Genomic DNA, 16,937 nt, shown 5'->3' with positions numbered 1-16,937 from the left:
CAAGCCTACTGCGGAGTTCGGGAGTGCGAGGGGAGAAGTGGGGCCCGGCTCCGTAAAGGCCGAGCTCTCCCTTTCGAGAGAGCCGCAATCCCGGCCGTGACCAAGAGCTAAAAATCGAGCCGAGAGGGAGCTACTTTCCGCGGCGACAGTCGTCCTCTCGGCCGCTCCCCTGCTCCCAGGCGCCGTCCCCTACCAGGCCGAGGGCGGCGCTGCAGCCCCAGCGCCCAGACGCCGAGGGTGCGGCGCGGCCCCGGGGCCCGGGTGGGGGAGGCGGGGGTGGGCCCCGCGGTCACGTGAGCCGGGCCAGCTGTTCGTGGGGGGCGGCGGGCCCGAGCGCCGGGAGTCTGGGGAGGGGGAAGCTCCCGACGGTCGCCTCCGCCACTGCAGCTGCAGCCACCGATGTCGCCGCAGTAATCGTCGCCGCGGCAGCACCCGCACCCTCGGCGGCCGCAGCATCAGCACCGCAGAGCCGAGCCCGGAGCCCGCCGCCCCGCAGGTGAGCCGCGGCGGGCACGGCTGGGAGCGCGGCGCGCCCGCAGCCGCTTCTCCCCGAGCGTTTCAGCCGCGTCCGCCATCGCCGTCCCCTGTGCCTCGTTGCCAACCCCTGTGCCTCCGAACCCGCGGGCAGCGCTACCCCGGGCCGAAACCCGGCGGGTGGTGGCTAGGGCAGACTGGGGTCTCTGGGGGAACGGGGCAGAGGTGGCTTCGGCCCGGGTGGGGGTGACTCGGGCTAGTAGTTGAAGGGGCGCAGGAGAGGGACGCCCCACCCCGGGGCGCGGGCACTGCCGCCTGGTTTGAGCCCGTCTCCCCGCTGTACACCCCAACCCCATCCTTTGCCCTGACCTCGGGGTGCTTTTCCTGTGTTTCCATTTCCTGGTAGCCAAGTTGCTGCCCCGCTGGCGTGTGTGCCTGTGCCCCTCTCCCAACCCCGCCGCCTCTCGGGCTGCTCCCGGGGTTCGCAGCTCGCTCGGTGGTGGCAGCGCTGGTGGTGGAGTGGGCCTGACACCTTGCCGGGAGGTAGCGCACCTGCCACCCGGGTAGCGCGAACATGGCTGCCTGGTGGGGCCCGCTGTCCTTGACCTGGCTCTGCGCCTACGTCCATCCGGTTTGCGATCGCGAATCCTGTCCAGGGGACTGCCCTCCCCTAAGGGCTGTTGCTGTCATCTATGCGGGCTGCAGGACTTGACACAACATCCCCCCCTCCCCGCCCCCAGCCACACTCGGGGAGGTTCTTGGGTGTGTGTGTGGGGGGGTGTCAGGACAGGTACGCCATGGCGCCAGGACACTTACTGGTAGAAGGTACTCGTGCATTTCGCCTATGATTATGCACTTCAGTCCTCGGTTCGCTTGAATGTCCGGGCGCTGATTATTTGGCGTCATCACTGCTGAGGTCTGAGACTAGTGTGGTCTGCAAAACAGGGGGGAAGCTTGAACTTTTAGGGAATTGACGAGAACTCGGATTTAGGGCTTTAAAATCTACATTAAACCCAAGTGCATCTAAGGAAGCCGTCATTCGCTCTGACTCAAAACTGAGTTGGTAGGGTTTTACATATGGGCTTTCCGGATTTGCTATTTAATTCTGACTTGTGATTGTCTGGAATTACACTTGTGTCCAGCTTCCCTGGTGTGTGTGTGTGTATGTCTGTGTGTGTGTGTGTGTGCCAACTGTGTTCCAAGCCTGACCAGAAGATGCCATGGGTTGCAGAGGAAACCTATGTTAATTCAAAATGGCAGCATGAAAAAAACCAGGCCAGGCGGAAGCCCTACAAACCACAGTTAACATCAGCTGCCCCCTGACTTAAGCCTTGGTGAGGAAATCGGCAGCAGGAAGGCTGTCCTGGGTGTTGCTGCCGCTGGTCCTAAGAGGTAGGGAGTGGTTCTTGCAGCAGGCTAGATTTTAGGGGGCAGTAGGGTCGTGGGGAGGTGAAGTGGGAAGTTTGGGGAGCTGTAATTATCTTCTCTAATTTATTGAAAGCTGGTGTAAGACCTAATTAGAATTCTCTGTGATTTTGATCTGATTTTCTCCAGGCTCCACTAAGGATGATTTGTGTGGCTGCTTGTGTCTGTTTGATGCATAACTTCTGTTTATTTTATACCTACGAGTGGCTCTTAAAAGAAATGATTATCAGGGCGCCTGGGTGGCTCAGTCCTTAAGCGTTTGCCTTCAGCTCAGGTCATGATCCCGGGGTCCTGGGATCGAGCCACGCATCATTGGGCTCCCTGCTCCGCGGGAAGCCTGCTTCTCCCTCTCCCCCTCCCCCTGCTTGTGTTCCCTCTCTCGCTGTGTCTCTGTCTGTCAAATAAATAAATAAAATCTTAAAAAAAAAATGAGTGTCTAGTGTAAACTTCACCCGAGAATAGTACATAACAAATACCAGGTTCTTAGAGCAAGTTTCAATGGAAGAACTGATATAGCTCCATGATCAAGCACCCAGGCATCAGAGAATGATAAATTCTTGAAAGGTGACTCATTTTAGGATTTTTTTTTTTTAACAGCCTTTCTTTCTGGTTTTGCTGCTGTCTGCCAGCCATCTTCTCATTTAGGAAGGGGGAGATGCATGAGGAGGCAAGTGTTTCAGGGATAATGGAATAGAGGATGATAAGTGCTATGGTCAGGAATGGCGAGCTGGAAGCACTCTGCTGTCAACCCTTTTTTACAGCCTGGGAGGCTGAATCCATCCGGGTGACTGGGCTGCACCCAAGGTCATATAGCTGGTTGGCAACTGGCAGTGAGGATCGAAATCCGGGTCTCGTAACTGCCCAGGTCAGGGTTCCACATGCTACCTTTCACAGCCTGGGTAAAAGGGACAAACCTGTCATTATGAGGATGGCAAACAGAGTAATTCAAAAGCAAACTGTAACATGAATTTAAAAATCAATGGGTATTTAAAGTAAGTGACTACATCTTAGTTTCCAAATTCAGAACCATTTAACTTCTTTTTAAAGATTTAATTAATTTATTTATTTGAGAGAGAGAGAGAGAGCGTGCACAAGCAGAGGGAATAGCAGAGGGAGAGTGAGACGCATGCCCCCCGTTGAGCAGGGAGCCTGATGAGATGCGGGACTGGATCCCAGGACCCAAAAGCAGATGCTTAACCGGCTGAGCCACCCAGGCGCCCCCAAACCATTTAACTTCTTAAACTGTGTGCACCTCATATCCACATTTTCCAGTGACTAGACTGCTTCTATGTTTAAGCACCAAAAACATAATTTTAGTCATATTCTTTAAGGTGAAAAACACATTCTTTGATTAAAAAATGGGTGGCTTGTGTTTGTGGAGAATCATTAGGTCAATTTCTTTTTAAAAGAAACCAAGTGGGATATGTAATAGCTTTTGAGTATGTCGAATTATAAGTAAAAGGTAAACAAGGAACCTATTTTTTTTTTTTTTAAGATTTTAAAATGAGAGAGGGAACACAAGCAGGGGGAGTGGGAGAGGGACAAGCAGGCTTCCCGCTGAGCAGGGAGCCCGACGTGGGGCTCGATCCCAGGACCCTGGGATCATGACCTGAGCTGAAGGCAGACGCTTAACGACTGAGCCACCCAGGCGCCCCAGGAACCTATTTTAAAATAACTTTGAAGGGACGCCTGGGTGGCTCAGTCGGTTAAGCGTTTGCCTTCAGCTCAGGTCATGATCCCAGGGTCCTGGGATCGAGTCCGCATCGGGCTCCCTGCTCCGCGGGGAGCCTGCTTCTCCCTCTCCCTCTGCCTCTCTCTCTATCTCTCATGAATAAATAAATAAAATCTTAAAAAAATAAAATAAAATAACTCTGAAGCAGCACTGGATAGAGAGGCTTTTTCTAGAATTTAATTTGAATTCTCTTGGTCATATACCAGTAACCACAGATCTACTACAGCCAAACTGGAAAGTGTGCATGGGTTAATATTTGCGCAGAAGTGGTGAGGATACAAAATATTTCTTCTGGGCATTCCATTTCTTCAGCCCAATGATCTGTAAAAGGAGAAGGTACGCAGGTTGCAGGGAATAGAAGAATAATTTGCAATGGTGAAGCGGATGGGAGCTAGGTATGGATGATTATGTGCAAGGGAAGACTGATGATGATGCCACACATGCTGTTTAAAAGAACTTGAAAAAAAATAAAAAATAAAAAAGAACTTGCATTAGGACATGAATGTGAAGATTCAGTCACTTAAATTCCCCTGATATGCCAAAGATATTTAAAATCACAAGGTTTGGAAATACTTACCCATGTGCAATTTGTGTTGGAGAACAATAATCCAAAGTTATTTTTAGAAAGTCACCCATGATCTCTTCATCCAGCAATAATCAGTCCTTAGGAAAGTTTGGGGCCATTTTCATTGGAATGAGAGCCTACGTCTGTGCTGTCCAATTCAATAGCCAGTAGCCACTACCCACATGTGGCTCTTAAGCACTTGAAATGTGGCTAGTCCAACTGAGATGTGTGAACTACCCCCAGATTTCAAAATTTGTATGAAAAAAAAGAATTTAAAATACCTCATTAATAATTTGTGTATTGATTATATATTGAAGTAATATTTTAGATATATTCAGTTTGCATAGAATATATTATTAACAATAGTTTCACCAGTTTCTCTTTATTTTTTTAGATGTGGCTCCTAGAAAACATAAGATTACATGATATGGTTTGCATCTATCTTTCGTTAGACTGTATCGGTCTAGATCATTAACAGAGAGTGGAGGTTGGTCAAGGTGTGTGGTACTGTGCACAGAACTGGGTGTGTAAGGAGAGAGACACTTGAATAGAAGCTGGAGGGAGACAGAGTGGATGGAAAAGGACTACCAGGAGGGAGTGCTCAGGGTCCCTTGGTAGTTGGAGAGCATGAGTATGAAGTGTGCTAGGGCTGCTGAGTTATGAGACTTCTGAGGTGGAAAAAGCAGAGTGTGCAGTTATCCAGGGTTTGAAGTCAATGGAATTGTGGTTGGCAGAGGTTGTGGTGGTGGGACAGGAACCAGAGTGTTGGAAAGGCAGCATGGACACAACTGGAAAGTAACTTCCAAGTCTGAGATGTCTGGTTTCACAAATATATCTAACACATCAAAATGAGATGAACACATCTCATTCAGGGTCCCAGCTCTGGTTCTGCCTCTAATTAAGGGTGTGACCTTGAGCAAGTCATTCGTCAAGATACTTCTCAGTCTCCTTCTTTTTAAAATGGGATGAACAAGAGCTGTCCACCAACTTGTTAGGTGATTTCCATGGAATGAGATATGGCATTAAAACATAAGGGTTTATTAGAATTTATATTGCTTTATTACAACACTACACCCTGAGATCACTTTTACTTCTACACATGTGCATACGAGGACAACAACAACAAAAAGACCAGCCTTCCTGTGGTTCTACCAATATGTGTTCTAAAAATTAAAAATTTTGAGTAATAATATTTTGGGGGGATTAAGAGTGAGTTGGGGATCTGCACAGATTTCTCCCCTGCTTTCCTCATCCCAAATAGTTAATTATCCCAACAACATTTATTGTTCAAGACATCCTTTCACCTTGCCTTCAAATTCAGCCTTCATCATACATTAATTTCCTACATTATATGGGTATATTTCAGTAGTGTCTACTCTGTTAATCTGTCTATTCTTTGTCAGTATTGAACTGTTGTAATTACTGAAACTTCATAACATGGTTTAATACCATGCAGGGCTACTTTTTCCTCATTAGTTTTCATTTATGAAACTTCTTGGCATGTCCCACATCCTTTCTAGGTGAGCTTCAGGATCATTTTTGGTCAGGTTGTATCCAAGATTGATTGCTGCCTAGTGACTCCATGGATTACTGTAGGGAAGACTGACACCTCCATATAGCATTGGATCTTCCCAGCAAAGCACAGTCATCTCTCCCTGCCCTTCAGATCTTCTATGTCCCCATAAAGCCTTACAGTTCTCTTCATTGAGGAGTTGTACATCTCTCTCTAGTAAACTTATCAGAAAATGGGCAGAAGCCCTATAAAGAAAACTACAGAACTCTATTGATGGGCTTAGAAGCTCACACCAACAGACATGCTTCCTGCCTTTGGATAGCAGGTAGAGTTGGGATGGTTAGGGCATTCTGGAGTCTGGGTTCTCTTTCTCCTACTTTCTTGTTATATGACTCTGGATAAGACTTAATCACTCTTGATCTCAATTTTCTCATCTTTGAAAAGGGGATAATAAGCGTCTCCTGGGTAGCTCAGTCAGTTAAGCGGGCTCAGGTCACTATCTCAGGGTTCTGGGATCCACTCCTGTGTTGGGCTCCGCACTCAGCAGGGAGCCTGCTTCTCCCTTTCCCTCTGCACCTCTCCCCGCTCATGCACGTGCTCTCTCTCTCTCAAATAAATGAATAAAATCTTTTAAAAAGGGGGGAATAATAATACCTTTGTGATGTGGTTATTATAAGGATTAAATTATTATATTATTTATATATTATATAGATTTATATATATTGCTTAGCATGTTACTAAGCACATAGTGAATGCTTCATACTCTTAACAATAATAGTAATATGTAGGATTGTAAGATTTTACATATTTTACATTATTATGTATAATAATGTAAGATTTTGTGATTTTAATTATTTTAGTTACTCCTGTCAAATGAATCTATAAAGCCAGTATCATTTTTGGATCATAGGTCCAGAGAGACTCTGGAAACATATTACCAAGTTTTTAAAAAGTTCAATGGAACTTGGGAAAGAAATGGATGGAAGAGCCAAGAAATGTAAAAGACAGTTATTGGGGGTGAGGTAGGATCTGTACTTGCTTTGTCTCTGAGGTAGATGAGCCACAACCCTCTAGCACTTTGTTCCTGCCCTGTACCAGGGATAGGCACATCCTCTCCCATCATTCTGTGGGTCTCTTCTACCCTCACTGTCATCCTTACCCCCAGTCTGGGCCTTATATGGAATGGTCTTCTCAGCAACTCTTAAGGATGGTTACAAAGCTCTTGTAGTGAAAGAGATGGCTAAGATCACATGTCCCATTTCCTTTGGGACGGAGGAGCAACCTGCCATCCAAGAAAGCAAGAGTGACGTAGGCATTAATCACACCCTCTTCTAGAAGCTCCTCATGTTTAGGATGGTGGTGAGCTGAACTGGAGGGAATGTCAGGTCACTCAGTCAGGGTGACTGGGAGGGGAGGGGGCTGAGGGCTAACCAGCTTGAGCTTCATCTGAAGCAGAGACAGGTTAATGTTCCCTTCTTCTGTTCTTAATAGTTAGCCTAAATCTCCCAGTGCTTAATATACTCCCCTAAGGTGAGCTACATATCCTTGAAAGCTCCTATAAGCATTTCCAATCATTATTTTAAGTTGGGTTGCTGCCCTTCTCTCTTGGTTGTGTTCATGAGCACCTCTTCTAGGTGGTAAAGACCTTGAAAACACCGTTTTAGTTCCATTTTCTCTTGGGTTGAACAGGTGTTTGTAGGTGGTTAGGGGCTCAAAATACGTATTGGTAATTGATCTGACTTCTTAAAAATTCTATTAAAGTAAGGTAGTGATCAGAGGCTCCTCTGAATATCTTTTTCTCCTCTCGAAGTAAAACCTTAGTGTATTTTTAAAATTACACTTAGAAGTGCCCTAGTGACCTAAAAGAATTAAATGAAATGTCTTAAAATGTCTTTCTTAAGCACTAAAGGAATCGGATTTTTTAAATAATTAAAAACCCAATAAAGTAATATGAGCTTGCTATAAATTTAAAATGACATAACTAGATAAAGTAAAATTTAAAGTTTCTGTCTCTGTATCCCATCCTTACTTTCACTGCCAATTCTCAGTTAGATATTAATCCAGTAATCCTTCAAGGTTCTTTTCTCTCTTTCTCCCCCCTTTTGTATATAGTTATATTTACATAAGTGTATGAATACACATACATATATGTATATACATATATACCTGCATATATTCACATATACGAATACAGGTTTATTTTGATAATAAAATGGGATACATTTTCTGATGGTAAAACACAGCAAATGGCTCTAGCATTAATGGGTATTTACAAAGTAGTTTTTAAGTCAAATTTTGCTAGACGTAATAAAGTTATCCTCTGGTTACCAGCAAGATTTAAGTCTTACTACTTTATTTCTTCTGTAGGAAATGAATAGTTAGCCAATTTTTTTACAGGGACAGAATGTGAATCAACATTTTAAGAATGATTGAGAAGAGTTTTTGAAATCCCGGTTTGCAGAGTTAACAGGTACGTATCAAATCACATTTGTGGGAAAAGATCAGAATAGACAATGCATTATTTAGATGGAAGATGAAAGCAGATGGTGGGAATAAGAAGGTCATAATTCAAAGCAACCTTGCCAAATTAGTGGACACCATGGCAGCAATGTCAGAAATGAGAACAGAAGGAAATGAAAGGGCCCTAGATGTGGCTTGCTTGGTAGCTTCCAGATCTTTCCCACAGAGAATGCTTTTGGCAGCTAGCCACGTACCTGCCTACCTCAAACACATTCTTCCTTTGTCTCCATTATCATTATGTCTCAAGAACTTTGTTTTTTTTAGAACAAGTTAAAGGAGCAAGACTTGAGTGTTTCTGTATTCTGTATATGCTATATATATTATCTCATTTAATCCCCATAATAGTTCGTGGTGGACATCATGGCTACACTTTATAGATGAAGAATTTAGTAAGTGGAGCAACTGTACATGGAATTGGGGCCTGCCTGATCCTTTCTTAAGAAGCTATAATGTAACCTTTTAGAGAGATTAACTTAACTGCACAGTCTAACCTATATCATTAATGTGATGCAAGTCGTTTGCTTTCTTTGTGTTACTGTGAAAGATGGAAAATGTCTTCCAACCTGCCACATATTGGGAAACATCTTCCTTACAATGAACTTGATATGACTATATTTTTCTAATTTGGCAAGCTTGAGTGGAAAATTAATCTTGCTTGTGCTATTTATCTACTCTTTCCTGCAATTAAAAAAAATTGTTATATGCATGAGAAATGGATGCCATTCAACTAATCTCTCTTCTTTCCTTCACTCTAATAAAATTCCTAAAAAGCCTCTTCTTTTTTCCGGCTCAAATTCTCACTTTCTATCCAAGGTAGAGGAGTCATGATGGTTGCCAATCTTGCAGCCCTGAGTATTCTTGTAAGTGATACCATATTTTAAATACCCCAGAGTGATGGACAGACCACTGGGTGTGGTGGAGTTTTTGCAGATGGTCCTTAAATTCACATGTGTCCCAACCTTGAATGTACACAAACTAAATAATGAGCCATATATATCTGCACTACTGTTTTTCAAATAGTGTAGGATTGTCTTGCCATTTAGTACATACAAATCCATTGGAAGTGTTACCAAAGCCAACTACAATGACTGTTATGTGGGGGTTTCCATGAAAAGTTTTTGACATTTATAAGTTGGAAAACATCATATTAGAATATTTTGCATTATAGAGAAATTCCTGGAGTGATTTGAAGAATACTTTTGTGAAGTGACCATTTACCACTTAACTTATTCTATGAATAAATGCAGATTTTGATGTACAGCATTCCATTTGACCATATATAGAAAGCTCTCTCTACATTTCCTTAGTTTATGACATGAATCATTAAGTTAGACATTTGGCCTTATTCATATTTCTCATTGTGACCATATATTGCAAATGAAGCAGAATCAGATTTGGCCCAAAGGTAAACATGAGTTCATTTGCCATGACTGAGTTATACGGTTCTCCCCAATTCCCGGGTCTCTGCCCTATTGCAAGACTATATTTATTACCTGTAGTGAGTTAGGATAATAGATTATTTTGATTGCAACTCTTCCTTTTCTTTTTTTTTTCTTTTTAAATATTTTCATTACAAATTCTGTGCTTTGGGAAATTTGAAAATACCTGAATATATGGAGGTTAAGAAATCGTGATTCTGCAACCCAGAGATACTATCACTCTTAAAAATTTTGTTGCATTTCCTTATGATCTTTTTGCATCATCTATTTAGATAATATACATAATTTGAATGATACCATGTTTAATTTGTGTGACCTCTTCTCATTTCACCAGGTTGACTCTGTGTTTTATATATTTTCCAGCTTTCCATGATATGTATAGATAGCCAATTACATATCATATGTTTGTTTTGTTTTGTTTTTTGATTCTTATTGTCATCTAAATGCTGTATTTTGGGGGAGGCGAATGAAGCAGCAGGGCCCATTAAATTATCAGGGGTTATGATGAAGTTGAATAGTCATTAATTACCTGGAATTTTGGTTTTACAATTTTTATTTATTTAAAATTGCGAGCGGGGTGGGGAGGGGCAGCGGGAGAGAATTTTTTTTTTTTAAGATTTATTTATTTATTATTTGAGAGAGATAGAGTGCAAGAATGGGGGGCAGGGTAGAAGGAGAGGCAGAGGGAGAGGGAGAGAGAGTCTCTGTGCCCAGTGCAGAGCCTGACGCGGGGCCCAATCCCACAACCCCGAGATCACAACAGCAGCTGAAACCAAGAGTCTGATGCCCAACTGACTGAGCCACCCAGGCACCTGAGAGAAAGAATCTCAGGCAGACTCCATGCCCAGCATGGAGCCCAACACTGGGGCTCGATCTCATGACCCTGAGATCATGACCTGAGCCGAAACCAAGAGTCAGACCCTTAACTGACTGAGCCACCCAGGCACCCCAGTTTTGCAGTTTTTAAATAGACACTCTTTTCATTTCTTCTAGCTAATAACCTTTATTATAGTATGTTTGGAATGAGTAACGACTAAGTTTGCGATCATTTCAATCATTAAGAAAAAAGTATACAGAGGATATTTCTTAGCCGTCTTACTGATTTAGAAATATTCAGCTACTTGAGATTATATTTAACTCTTCTTTTTTTTCTGGCTCAAATTCTCACTTTCTATCCAAGGCAGAGGAGTCATGATAGTTGCCCAATCTTGGATCTGTTCAATGAAGAACTCTTTTTTTTTTTTTTAAAGGCATTTTTAAAGAGTTGGATGAAACTTTACTTCTCTAAAGTAGTAAAAATGCAAAACATTGAAATAACAATTAACAATCCAAATCTTCCTGATTATCATGCACTCTGATTTCCCTGTGTTAAAGCTAGAGACCAGGAAAGCATAGCCTCCTACTCCTCCATTTGTCATATTAGGGAAAAGAAACCCTGCTTTCTCAGGTTAACCAGAGATGGGTTTCACCCTCCGTCCTGAAGGCAGAGAGTATTGCTGCCAGTGCTGTTGCTGAATTGAGCAACATTCAATTAAAATTAAATGGTTTCCTTAAAAATAGAATTGAGAAAGAAGAAGGCACAAAGTTGACGGCCTTGAGGCTGGTGGATGCCTTAAGGGGGTTCATGGTACTGTTACGTGTGTATTGCAAATTTCCACAGTCAAAGAGCCAGGCAGAAAAAATGAGTAATGCTTTTGAGGAGCAAAGAGGTTAAATAACCTGCACCTGTGGGTATTGCATACCAGTCTAAACCGGCTGCGTCAGAATCACCTGGGCATTTGTTAGAAATCTCCTGCCTGTAATCTCAGCCTAGATGTACTGAACAGAATCTACAAGGAGGGTGTGCCTAGGAATCTGCCACTTTAACACTCTCCAGATGATTCTGATGCGTGGTCAAATATGAGTACCATGCAGGGAACCACAGCATGGGAGCCCGTCGGCAAAATGAGATTTTCCTGCTCTTTTTCTCTCATTGAAGGTAAAATATAGATATGTCCCTTCCCCTTCATTTATTCAACAAACATTTTTCAGGGTATTATGTGCCAGTCTGTGCGCTAGGTGCCAGGGAAGTAAGGGTTTATGTAAGAGTTCTTGCCTTCATGGGAATTACAGTCTGATGAGCAGAGACAGGTATCTTGAAACTTGAGGGAAAGAGATACGGCAGGGTAGTGGGAACCAGAGGCTCACCTTTTTCCCCATTGCACTAACATACCAAACCAAACTAAGATCCCTTTCCATCCCCCTACTCCAATAATCCTCCCTCAAAGAGGTATCTAAGCCCCAAACAAGTTACGAGTAATAACTCCCAGAAAACATTCCCCGTATTAGATCAGTCCAGTGCTATTTCTAACCTTAAAAGAAATTTGAACATCTCATCATGTGCTGTGCTTTATTTTATTTTATTTATTTTTTAAAAATTTATTTTTTAGGGGCGCCTGGGTGGCTCAGTTGGTTAAGCGACTACCTTCGGCTCAGGTCATGATCCTGGAGTTCCTGGATCGAGTCCCGCATCGGGCTCCCTGCTCAGCGGGGGTCTGCTTCTCCCTCTGACCCTCTTCCCTCTCGTGCTCTCTGTCTCTCATTCTCTCTCTCTCAAATAAATAAATAAAATCTTTAAAAAAAAATTTATTTTTTAATTTCGGAGGAGGAGAGAGAGAGAGGACCCTGAGATCATGACCTGAGCCGAAATCAAAAGTCAGACGCTTAACCAACTGACCCATCCAGGCACCCCTCGTGTGCTTTGCTTTAAAAAGTTATTTATTATAGAAAATTAGAAGCATATACAGTATAGAACAGTATATTAAACCACTGTGTACCCATTACCCAACTTCAGCCATTTTTATTACATAGCCAAACTTGTCTCATCTGGACTTTCACTGTTTGTTCCCACACTGGATTACTTTCATTATATCATTTCACATGGAAATATTCCACTATGTATCTCTAAAAGATACGGGCTCTTTTTTCAGACATAACCATGTCAGAATATCTAAAACAAGAATTCCTCCATATCATCGAATATTCAATCAGTGTTCACATTTCCCCAGTTGTCTTAAAAGGTTTTGTGTCGTTTATTTAAATCAGGATCCAAATAAATTCCATTCAGTTGGCTGATATATATCTTAAGTAACTTTGTCTCTTAATCTTTCTTTCCTTGCAGGTTTTGTTGTTGTTACTGAAGAAATCAGATTTGTCCTATAGTTTCTCCCAGTCTAGACTTTCCTGATTGCCTCCCTCTGGTGTCATCTGCATTCTCTGTAAACCGATGGTTAAGATCTGGAGGCTCTATCACTCCAGTTTGATTCTTTATGCACATTTTAGTTACACTTTGGACCATGTGTCTGATGTGCCAGGTGTAAACTGTTGGTGAGAAAGGGTGAGGAGCCATAGTAGGGATTGGTGTTAATGATGGCAAACCATCACCAGTGAGTAAGAGGGAGGAAAGTAAACATTTATTAATTGCCCACTGTATACAGCCACAGGACCTGGTGCTTTCCATATGCTCTCACATAAATGCAAGTGCTATGTTGTGTAGGGGGGATTAGTTCCATTTTCACATGTGGAAATTCTGGTGCAGAGAGTTCATAACCTGCCTATTTCTTGCAGATGGAGGGTGGAGTCAGATACGAGCAAGAGTCTGTTTGTCTTAAAGTGTATCATTCTCTTGCTTCTGTACACACGGGGCTGCAGGGCCAAGTAGGCATGGTAAATGAGTACAGCTGACCCAACACTGAAAAAAGAAAGAACGAGAAAAGCAATAGCCCTAGGATGAGGCTAGGTGGCACTGTCTTTGGCCTCAGTGTCAGGGCGTGGAGGGGACTGTGGGGAGGAGCCCCTACTCAGCTCCAGTCTTGATGTCATGCAGGAATGTGGACTCAGTGTTGCCAGATCTTTTGAGTTTTCTAAAGTCAAGTATCTGAATTTCTATGAAAAAGCTCTAGATCTAAAAATGCTAGCTGCTAATTCAGATTTTAAAAAACACTACCTAGGACAACATTCTGGGCCAAACCAAACCACCATACAGCCTGCCACCCCTGTCCCACCTCATGCTGCTCAGAGGTGTGTCAGCTGAAGACTGTGCTGATGACCAAGGCAGTTAACTGTCACAGGGAGGTGTTGCCCCTGAAATTAGAGAAGGGGCCAAGACATCAAGTGACAATGAACCAAATCTTCAAAAGGTGACAGAGCATTTAGATATGTCAAGGAAAAAGCCAATTTCTGAAGTCTGAACAGATCAGACCTTGACAAAGGAACAGCGCTCCTCACGTACCTTTTCTCATCCTCTTGAGGACTGAGTCCTTACTGTGTTCTGGATGTATTCTGAGTACTTGGTACATATTTGCAAGTTTCAGCTCATTTTCGCCTCACCACAGCCTCATCATTATCCTGCCATGGAAAGGTGATGGGTCTGAGATTCGAACCTAGGTTGACTCCAAAGCCTGCTTACTTACTTACTACCCTGTGTGGTCTTTCTTCTGTGAAATAGCTCCTCATTCAAGGCATTGAGTATTAGAAACTGGAATTCCCTGGCTGTGGGCTCCCAAAGCCTTATGCTCTACTACCTTGAGCTTTCAACAAAACACTTAGTAGGATCTTTCTTTCTTTGAGGCAGAGCTTGAGGACCCTTTTTTTAAAAACTTTTTTTAAAAAAGATTTTATTTATTCATTTGACACACAGAGATACAGAAAGAGAGAGAGCATGAGCAGGGGGAGAGGCAGAGGGAGAGGGAGAAGCAGGCTCCCCACTGAGCCAGGAGCCCAATGCGGGACTCTATCCCAGGACCCTGGGATCATGACCTGAGCTGAAGGCAGACGCTTAACCATCTGAGCCACCCAGGCACCCTTTGAGGACCCTTTCATCGGTTTCAGTTAGCATTTACATCCAATTTCTAGTTAGATAATTCCTTTCTCAAACACCTTATATATTCTTTACAATCCCAACAGTAGATCTACGACAGAAAAACCAAGTCGTAACTGACTACCCTTTATCCTGTTTTCACTTCAGCAGGAATGTCAATAATTAAATGAATTTATCAATAAATAGTATAAAATAATGTCTCCCTGGCTTTTCTGGAAGCTGGTAATTCACACAGCCTGGATTTAAGCTTACCCAGTCCGCTTGGTAAAACTGGGAGCTTGCAGAGTAAGGGAGCCTTGTTGGACATTTGGGTTTCATTTTTGTGTGCAAGTAAAAGCACTTTGTCACAGTTCCTTGCGAGACAGTTAATAAGCCTCTAGCTTATAGAGACAGTCATTTTCTTCCTCTCAGGCAATTGAAGGCTTTCTTCTTATTGGGTAAGGTGACTGATGAGGGACAGACCCTCGGGAGCTTCACGGAGATAAAAGGGCAAGACGGTTTGGCAGTCAGGCAAAGAAAACCCCTGCTTGACTCAGGCGCAGAGCATTCATGCCCTGCAATAACAACTCACTGGACTTGAGGACAAAGACCTTCTCTCGCTTGCGGCTTCCTCCCTCCTTGTCTAGACATTCTTTAAGTGGTCTCCTAGTTACAGGGGTACCATGCTCCAGCCCTGCACGCCTGCACGCAGCCTGCAGTCACCAGCCAGAGCGTGAAGATGCAGCCTCTGTGCAGGGAGCCCCGGGGATGCTTGAACATCTTGTTCCCATGAGGAGCCACGACTCCTGAAAGCAGCTTGATAAGGAGGACAGTGGTGGTTAGAAACAGCGTAGGGGGACGTCACCACAGAGGACAGCACCATCTCTAAAGCTGTGGGGTTACGGTTCCGCCGCCTCTAGCCATATGTGGCTATTTAATTAAAAAAAAAAATTTTAAGTGTGGTGAAATTCACATAACATAAATTTATCATCTTAACGACAATTTTTAAGTACACAGTTTAGTTTTGTTAAGTATATTCACATTGTTGTGCAACCAACCTCCAGGACTTTTTTGGCTTGCCAAGCTGAAACTCTGTCCCCGTTAAACAACAATGCCCATTCCCCCTCCCCACCCCGGCCCCTGGCAACCCCCTTTCTACTTTCTGTCTCTATGAATGTGACTACTGTAGCAGCCTCAAAGAAGTGAGATTATACAGTATTTGTTTTTGTGTGGTTGGCTTATTTCACTTAGTATAATGTTGCCTCTTTAATTTTAAATTAATTAAAAATTCAGCTCCTCATGTGCACTAGCCATATTTGAAGTATTCAGTAGCCCCATCGGGCTAGTGGCCACTGTATTGGGCAGCACAGACAAAGAACATTTCCATCATCGCAGAAATTTCTCCTGGACAGGGCTCACCTAAAGGAAGCCGGGCGGCTTATACAGAGATGTGGCTGGAGGCGGGGGCTGGGAGAAGGAATTTTTCTTACCATTCCAACTGGTGAATAATCTGACTCCTTTTCTCCACCACAGAAACAGTACTGGCTACCTGATGTTTTAATAATTGCCACTCACATCCTTCTCCCAGCCTCCAGTCTTCCAGCAGCATAGAACGTGAAAAATAATCCAGTTTGAGAAAATATACAGTACAGGTTACAGAAAAATGTACTTTAAAATATTCTTAGCAAGTACATCTTAGGAAATGTCTGTCGGTTTAACCATCTACGGGAGTTGCATTGGAGTGTTTCATGAATGGGAACTATTAGTTGATCGCTAACTTGGCAAGAATCCTAATTGGTATTTATCACAAAGAAGCCTTATTCAGTAGACCTACCCTTTAAGCTGTTGCTTTTAAAGATTTTTGCATGAGACCCACAGTAAGAGAGATGTTGTATCTCAACCCAGTTCATGCACACACTTACATGTGTATGTGTATATACCCGAACTTAAAGGTTCTTGTAACAACACTTACCCTTATTAAGTGTGATGCCTGTATTCTTTTATTAAAAAAATGCTTGCCTATTCAAAAAAAACCGCTGATCCTATCCACTGAAATGATTTCGTAACCCTCAAAAGGGCCACAACATGCAGTTTGGAAAACACGGTTTTAAATCCACCTAGGTTCCATTTCAGGCCTGGAGTGTAATGCTCCTCACCCCCTCCTCAGGTCCCCATGACTCAGAAAATGGCTTACGAATTGCATCTCAAAACAAGCAAGGTTTTGTTTTGGGTTTTTTTCTTTTAAGATTTTATTTATTTGAGAGAGAGCCAGAGAGCACAAGAGAGAGTACAAGCAATGGGAGGGAGGGTGAGAAGCAGTCTCCCCACTGAGCTGGGGCCCAGGACCCCGGGATCATGACCTGAGCTGAAGGCAGACGCTTAAATGACTGAGCCACCCAGGTGCCCCCAAACAGGCAAGTTTTTTAAAAAGC

At 43.3% G+C, this 16,937-nt stretch overlaps 1 protein-coding gene across 5 annotated transcripts in view; it reads left to right on the top strand.

Moving 5' to 3' along the window:
* Positions 1 to 16,937, top strand: part of SCRN1 (secernin 1) — a 113,448-nt gene that overhangs the window by 19,328 nt on the left and 77,183 nt on the right. Inside the window, exon 1 of one of the 5 annotated variants that reach the window (XM_035020825.1) lies at positions 307 to 496. The exons of the other annotated variants lie outside the window; for them this stretch is intronic. The gene's annotated coding sequence lies outside the window, so the exon portion shown is untranslated. Of the gene's footprint in view, positions 1 to 306; positions 497 to 16,937 lie in introns of those variants that run through there. 5 annotated transcript variants of the gene reach the window in all.

Source organism: Mirounga leonina, unplaced genomic scaffold (assembly GCF_011800145.1).
Source record: "Mirounga leonina isolate KUSES-001 unplaced genomic scaffold, KU_Mleo_1.0 Mir_174, whole genome shotgun sequence".
NCBI lineage: Eukaryota > Metazoa > Chordata > Mammalia > Carnivora > Phocidae > Mirounga > Mirounga leonina.
Note: the sequence above shows the minus strand (reverse complement) of the source record. Positions and strands in the feature narration are given on the sequence as shown.